We start from the raw sequence: 8291 nt of genomic DNA, 5'->3' as shown, positions 1-8291 counted from the left end.
CAAGACGAAGGTAAAAAATGTAACATTAAGGGCATATTATACAGTATCATGTAAAACGATGCTGAAATGTCCTTGTGACCTTGCATATAAAAAAACGAGAGCCATTACAACCAGGACCACTGACCGCATGAGTGCCATTTATATTCATGATGCATCTAGTCCTGTAGCTGTCCACTTTACTAAAACTAAACAACGTATCCACTCTGATACATCGAGGCTAGTAAATGTCCTCATAGATTAGGTGATATGTCATGGGTCATGTCACCAGAACGGACTCATTTAAAATGGCATCTCTAGACGTTCTGTTAAGTCTGATAATTATGTCATGTTTGTTGGATGTGCAAATAAAATGCACTTAAGTAAGCTACAGTGTGCGGATCTTCTTTTATCTTTTATTAATCTTGACTTTCACTAATGAAGGGAAGATATCCATCATGATGTAAAATATCATAAGACATGGTACTGAAAGGCTTAAAATACTGTGTCAATATACCTGCAATAATCAACTATAGGTTAATGTAAGAATGTTAATTACCACAAATTCAATTGTGAGTCTCCTGCTTTAGAATACGGTGCTTGAATGTCACATGTAATGGTTAGTTGCAGGAAACAACTTATAGTTATAACCTACAGTCTCTGGAAGATAAGGAAGCATTTAGCTTTTAAACCACCAAGTATTACCTATAACTTTATAGAAACAAAATGAACTTCACACAGTGAAGTACAGTGCTGGTTTTCCATTGTTCTACTATTCTTTATACTTCACTACATCTCAGAGGCAAATATTGTACTTTAGTTACAAATTACTTTGAACATTTACCTTATTGCAAAACACACATACAGTAGACCAATTAAGCCCTTTCAAAAGATTGACAAATTTGGAAAACCCTAGAAAAAACTGAAAATGAAATGGGATATTCTACATAATTTTGTACTTTTACTTTTGGTATACTTATGTATTTTGATGCAAACACTTTTGTACTTGCACTTTTTGTACAAAAACATTTGAATTCAGGACTTTTACTTGTAGAAGTATTTGTGGTATTGTTACTTTTACCTAAGTAAAGAAATAAATAGTGTCTACTTCTTCCACCACTGAAGTGAACGGGACGCGGTTGTTTCAGCTGAGCATGTGACCGACAACCGTACCCAAATCAGGCTTTAGTTTCCACTTCAATCCTTGACCAAAAGAGTTTGAGTCAATGAATGAATGTGGTTAAGCTCTATACATGGTTTACACATTCTTTACCAATGGTTCCATACACTTCTTATTTATATTCTGTATATTAGTGTTTTCACATTCTATTACTATGTGTTTACATTGCTGTTGGTAGGACTGTATGCATGTGAGCCCGGTTAAAACGGTGGTATCTGTGTACGTATTAAAACACGAATCCATCCCTTTTTGCTAGCATGGGGCCTTGCTGCTGAAAATACTGTACTGACATGTTTCTTCTGTTTCGAAATAACTTGTATGCAGTGCCAGACCGAGGCTCATTTCAGCAATGTTTAGACTGGCACACAGTCTGCACCACACTATCAGAGCTACTAGCTGTAGCTATCACTGGATGTGGAGCAAGTTGTCTTGTTTAACTTAAGACCAGGGTTGGATTTGCTTGGGGGTTGGGGGTGGGAATTAAATACTTTTCTTTTGGGAAATGTGGACTGATATTTACAGTATGTTTCATAACATCACAATTTAATAAACAATCTGTTTACCACCTTAACCCTGCATGGGGAAAACTCATCTAAGGTCATAAAGCACCACAAGCTGCTGGTCACTGGAACCTTGTGTCTAACTGGAATCACAACCATTACACATGCTGAGGGGCATCAGCATCGAAAGGCCCTTGGAGCAGTGGTTCTCAAACGGTTAACCAAAATGAATCATGTATTTGGCTGCAGACCCCCCATCTTAAGAGATTTTGTGCCAACTGTCAGGGACCCCCTATACAAGATTGTTGTTGTTAAAATGTTTCAGAAATATTAAAAAATATATATTTTTGAAAATATATACTATATTCAATTAATTTAGCAAGGGATCCCTTGGAACCCCCTTAAGGGCAACTGGGGGTCCCCGGACCCCACTTTGAGAACCACTGCCTTGGAGTGCTGGGACTTTCTACGCCAATGAAACAAAGACATCACACATAATTCTCCTTGTGCCAAATGCGATCAGTAAAATCTCAGTATTTATTTGACCACTTACTTAAAGTTTGCTGTACAAGAGTGTTTACATCACATTAGCCTCAGGTGAAGATGACAAAGATGGTAGAAAGGAACAGAGTTGACAGGAATTATGAGTCCTGTCATATTTGTAGTCCAGAGGGACACGGCCGTGCATGTCCCAGTCCATGACATAATGTAAACGTATTAGCTGTAAATATCCCTCCTTTTCGTCCTCTCTGCTTCATTTGTGATCGTCAGCGTTTTAGTCTTGAGAACTGACTTGAAAGCAGAGCCAATGACATCATAAGAAATGTCAACTTTTGGAGCACACACCCGTTATGAATATTCATGACAATACCAATTAACCCGGGGCATTCGTGCAGTGACATCACACAATGGCTCCTCCCCCTTACCAAACGTCTTAAAGTCGGACATCTTTTGGCCCTTTTCGACTACAAGAACAAAGTGAGCCGTGGCGCGCAGTGCCGTGCAACGTATTTCATGGGTTCTACATTTGTTTCCATGGGCTCGGTTTCAGATGAGGTTCTCAGAACCTAATTTGGGTTCCTGACTGTTCAGGAGGTGGTACTAGGGATGGGACGATATGAAAATGACATGTCACGATTATTGTGGCAAAAATAATTGCGGTTAAATATGCTTAAAACTTAAAATGGCACTTTAGTCAACCACTTGAACCCCCAGCATCCCTATTCTGGGGGGAATGTTCACCAACAATAGCAGATCTACAAGCTCACAACGCATCGCAAGCTGCTATTTTGGCCAATCGATTTGTGTAGAGTGAAATAAGAACGTACCAAATGTGCTCTTCACAGTTCCGTTATAGAGGGTTTAAGTGGTACTGAATTTGCAGCTCAACAAAAGCAAATTCATCGTAGTGTATGACTGAGGACAATTTCACGATAAATACAAATCTCTGGGAAGCGATTATTGTGAGTGTTTTTTTATCACGATAAATGATAATAACAATTATCATCCCATCCCTAAGTGGTACTAACTCAGAGTTCTGGGAGCCCATAACTCATAACCTATAACAGAGCAGTTCAAAGGTTTGAAAAAATAGTGACAATACAGTGGCTATTTTCACTGTTTTATGAGGGCTTCTTTTATGAAGTACCTCCCTCCTCAAGGGTGATTCTGGTTATGATAGAAACGTAAGGAACAAACAGTGTCAGAACTTCGAGGTTCACGAAAAGTTTCATATAATGGAAGGTTCTGGGTCACCCGCCTTCGTAGTCGAAAAGAACCATTTGTGGGCCGAGGGGTCACAGGGTCATCACAGAGGTCAATGGCCAAACTTGCTTACATCTTCTAAGCCATGCTATTCCTTTATTTGCTATGTTTTATACTGATCCCATTAGGTCTGTCTTTGCAATGTTTGTGTTCACAGTGGCTCTATTGCTGCTGCTGGACATGTCAAACAGGGTCAAATTTAGCAGGAGCCACTTTCCTCTTGCAACACTTAACCACTTTCAACCTGGCGGCCCTATTTTGGGGCATGTCATTATAGGCAAAAGCATTTAAAATATTTTCCAAAATTTCAAAAATAGTGAAAATTGCAGATTAGTTTCGCTATTTGTTGTACAAGGAAGTATATAGGGCTTAAGTGGTTAATTGCTTCAAATTACAGTATATGCCAGGAACCTGATTCTTTGTGAAAACGCAAAGGGCTTCATCAGTCTTTTGTGTTCTTTATGTAGGGAACATTTTATGTAGAAAGCTCCCCCACCCCCTCCAAACAACCAATCCCAAAATAGAAACATCAATGCCACAAGTTCTTTACTGGTCCAACTTTCAAGTAGTCAAATACAGGCCGCTTCCACTAGACAAAAAAAACAAAAACAAAAAAAAACACCAAAAAATGGCCATGTCAATAAATAGATTAAATAAATACGATGCAAATTAAGTTAAATAAATAAATAAATTACAGATATGTATGTACATCAGAATGAATACACAGATGCAGAACAATCTCCCCACCAAAATGGCCTTCTCTTGAGTCTAGAGGCAGCTTTCCTCTCCAACAAATCATGCTTGCTTGATGTGCCATGTTGCCCACGGAGGTACAGAGACAGAGAGCTTTTCAGTAAAGCTAAAGATTAGATTACATCAGTCATTTTCAAACTTTTTCATTTCCAAAGTATACCGTGGGGGTCTGTGGCCTAATCATTAGGCCACATATACCATTATATATGGCTGCTCCGAAGTACCATCACGGGGACGCTCTCGCCCTAGCCTCCCATCGGAGGGGTGATGATAAATAATACCCAAGGAGAGGGTGTGGGCTAGTAGGGTGTTTTATATCGTTGCCGCCGGGCAGAAACCTCTTATGTCCATATTCAAACTTATCGTGTTTTTTTGTCAATGAATGCCCTTCTTGATCATACTACAGCGTCACACACAAAAGCATCACAAGCAGCAGATCCACAAGCTCGAAACGCGCTTGTGGATCTGCTACTTTTGCTAGTTTTGAATTTTAATCCTGAAAAGGAACAGTTTTGGACGTTTGAGGTTTCCACCCGACAGAGACGATATTCTCCATCATCTTGTCCTAGTCTCCAAAGCGGGCTGACAGATGTGTGTTATCTCTTTTAACAGCCAGACAACATTTATTTTGGAGCAAAGACGGACAATTAACAGTCTTTATGTAGCAACTTCCTGTGAAAACTGGAACCACTTGTTGAAACCAAACGGGCTGCAGTCTATTGCATGCCTATTCTGGGGGGAACATGCACCCAAATAGCAGATCTACAAGCACGTCGCGTGAGCTTGTAGATCGGCTATTTTTGGCAAAGACATTTGGTGTAGAGACGGAAAAGTAGAGTTGTAACTTAGGTTTGTTTTACTAAGAATTGAGTTATTAACCACTTTCAATCTGCCGTAAATATCCATACCTGGTGTACCTAGCAAAATGATCTCTTTTTTTTAATAGCAAAAATATCAGATCATAAAGCTCACAATACGTTGCATCGCAGCGCATTGTGAGCTTGTACTGTAGATCTGCTATTTTCACGCAACACCAAAATAGGGCTTGCTGTAAGTGATTAAAGAGGTGTTGCTGTACAGGTGCCACATAATGCACCCATGAACTAAACGTGAATGTGGTTTAACAGTAATGTTGTTTTTTGATACGCTATGAAGTGTTCATAACAAACCAAACCGAAGTGGCACAAAAAAACGTTAGGTTCCAATATTATGATCAATAATTACTCACTATTTCAATACGCTGGAGCCAGGGGATCGTATCTAACTCTGGACAACATAAAAGGCTTTATGGATTAGATGTGATCCCACAGACTAAGAGCTACCGTATGTAAAACTGGAAGGCATGGCTCAGGTAGAGCTCTGGCAATACTCATACAAACACCAGAGAAATATCCCCCCTAAATCACTGTAAATCCACAACAGCACTGTCTACTTCATAGCGGGAGGATTTATGTAAACTTTGAAACATGTGGCAGCTCTCGCACCAATGCCTCCCATTCTTTTACCATTAGCATTATTGTTAGGAGGATCACCAAAACCACACAATTCAGTTCGACTGCTGCCGACTCTATGCTCTGGAACGGAATATAACTGTACATCTGAGTATCATATTAGAAAAGTAGAGCTTACATTGTATGTGAATGACGGTAAGCTTTTTTATCTCTTTGTCTTCGTGAAGTTGTACTTGGACGTTAATGACCGGGGAGTTTTAGCAGTCTAGTGTGTCCGATGGATTCACATCCAGAAAACTACTGACAGTGGTGGAATGTAAGTACTGTACTTAAGTACAATTTTGAGGTATTTTTTTTACTTTACTGGAGTATTTCCAATTTTAAGTACTTTTACTTAAGTTCTATTCTCCACTACATCTCAGAACCAATATTGTACTTTTACTCCACTACAATTATTTGGAAACTTTAATTACTAGTTACTTTGCAGATATAAATTATTACATTATAAAACATACATTAACCACTTTAGCCCCATTTTATACATAGGCTATTTGAAAATAGCCGATCTACAAGCTCGCGACGTGTTGTGAACTTGCTATTTTCAAACATTTTAGTACTTTTACTTTTGGTACTTTAAGTACATTTTGATACCAATACTTTTGTACTTTTACTCAAGTACATTTTTAATTCCGGACTTTTGCTTGCAACAGAGTATTTATATATTGCAGCATTGGTACTTTTACTTGAGTAAAGAATTTGAGTACTTTTTCCACCACTGCCAACGAGGCATTGTCAGATTTTTTTTTGACAAATTAAACTACAAAAACATAGGAACGAAAACAGTCATGTGTGTTGACCACCGCAACGCAATGCAAAGTCAAATTGGCCAGGCAGATGTACAGTAGCCAGCCACTGCTAGGCAGTCAAGATATATGGTTTGAAATGATGTGTGATGCAACACCAGTAAATATATCTCTCTCACTTCAACCAGTCCAAAAACTGTTGACTGGCATTAAGCTTCGAACAAATCTCTGGCCCCAAGCTCTTGGTACTGATCAATAATGCATTCACAGCCCTGCAGTTTATACTTAGTCATACCACTGCGTCATGTGCAGAAAATAGCACATCTACACGCTCACATACTACTGTAGCGTCACGGATGCGACACATTGTGAACTTGTAGATCTGCTATTTTCGGCACACGGCAATGTCGTACGACGGAGCGCATGATTGGGCATCAGTCTGCATTTCACAGCAGTGCCGAGCTGTCATTTTGTATTTGGTAGACACCGTTTCAACAGGCAACGAGCGAGAGGGAGTGTGTTTTTGCGTGCATGTGCATATATCTGTGCACATGCATGTGTGTGTATGCCTGTACGTACATACACACAATCACATACACACACACACACCCACCCACCTACACACGCACCCACTGACACAAACCACGTGATGCAGTGGAAGCTAGACGACCACAGGCCAGTTGGCAGCAGGTACCCATTACCATCCTACCTCCCCGTTCCGTTCCACCACAAAACCCTGAAGTAAACCGACCCCGAAACCTCACGACCGCACGCGGCACAAACGCGGAACTGATGCTTCCGCCTCGCGTTTTTGAGTGTGCATTTATAAAGCGAGTGAAAAGAAGAGTTTCATTCCAAAATGCGATTCCCATTCATAAAAAAATACGACGACACCCACTGTCCCGTACTTACAAAGTGAAATGAAAGTTCACCGTACTATATTATTGTAGTTATTATAGTTATTAGCTCACGTGAGTCTTTTGCTTACAAAAGAAGGTATTAGTAATATCCCAGGAGGATGTAAGCAATTGTAGTTCTGAAATATTGAGCAATGAACATCATGTAACACTTGTTTTGGGGTGGGGGGGGGGGATACAGTATGAAGTATTTTTGGAATGATGCCCTTCAAATATTACTATCTACCCATGAGCCACTAAACACACGAATCCTAGCATCCCTATTCTGGGCATGTCATAATAGGCGAAACATTCGGCGAAAACTGCAGATCTGCAATCTCACGATGCGACGCATTGCGACGCATCGTGAGCTTGATCCGCTGTTTTCGCCGAGGAGATTTGGTGTAGAGGGGAAAAGAAAGGGGGGCCCCAAATTATAGACCCCTGGGTGACCCACGTCAACTAAGTTTATAGGGTTTAAGAGGCTAAGCATGACCCTGCGCAAAAATACGCAGGGAGGAGAAAAAAAGAATATCTGTCTGTAAAAACAAGGCCATGTTTCATGTGATATCGTTCTTCCGTGTGGTGTGAGTTTGGCATCGTCGTGTACTACTGCACCGACACAGCACTCCTCCATTGTGTTCCGAAGCGGGAATTGAACCATTCGAGACTGCAGCTGTGGCTCTGCGTCGCATGATGTCTTCAGCGTCAAATCTCCAATTGAGCCACTGTGGGGGAGTCAAGTTCCATAATGTACTGTACTGTTCCTTCCTGGTAGGTTGGCTCCTTTGCTTTGCCCTGAAAGTCTGGCTCGTGTCCCCTCGATGATGTAAGAAAAACAGAACAACAACCCCCCCTTTTTAACCCACCCACCCACCCAGCTAGGTTCTCTGCAGAATCTGGAAATCAAACAACAGATATGCCATTGCGAATGAAATGAACAAGTGGAAAATTAAACAGAGAAGACA

The sequence above is a fragment of the Gymnoscopelus microlampas genome, assembly GCF_963454915.1.
Source record: "Gymnoscopelus microlampas genome assembly, chromosome: 11".
Classification (NCBI taxonomy): Eukaryota; Metazoa; Chordata; class Actinopteri; order Myctophiformes; family Myctophidae; genus Gymnoscopelus; species Gymnoscopelus microlampas.
The sequence above is the reverse complement of the archived record's forward strand: the minus strand, read 5'-3'. Positions refer to the sequence as shown.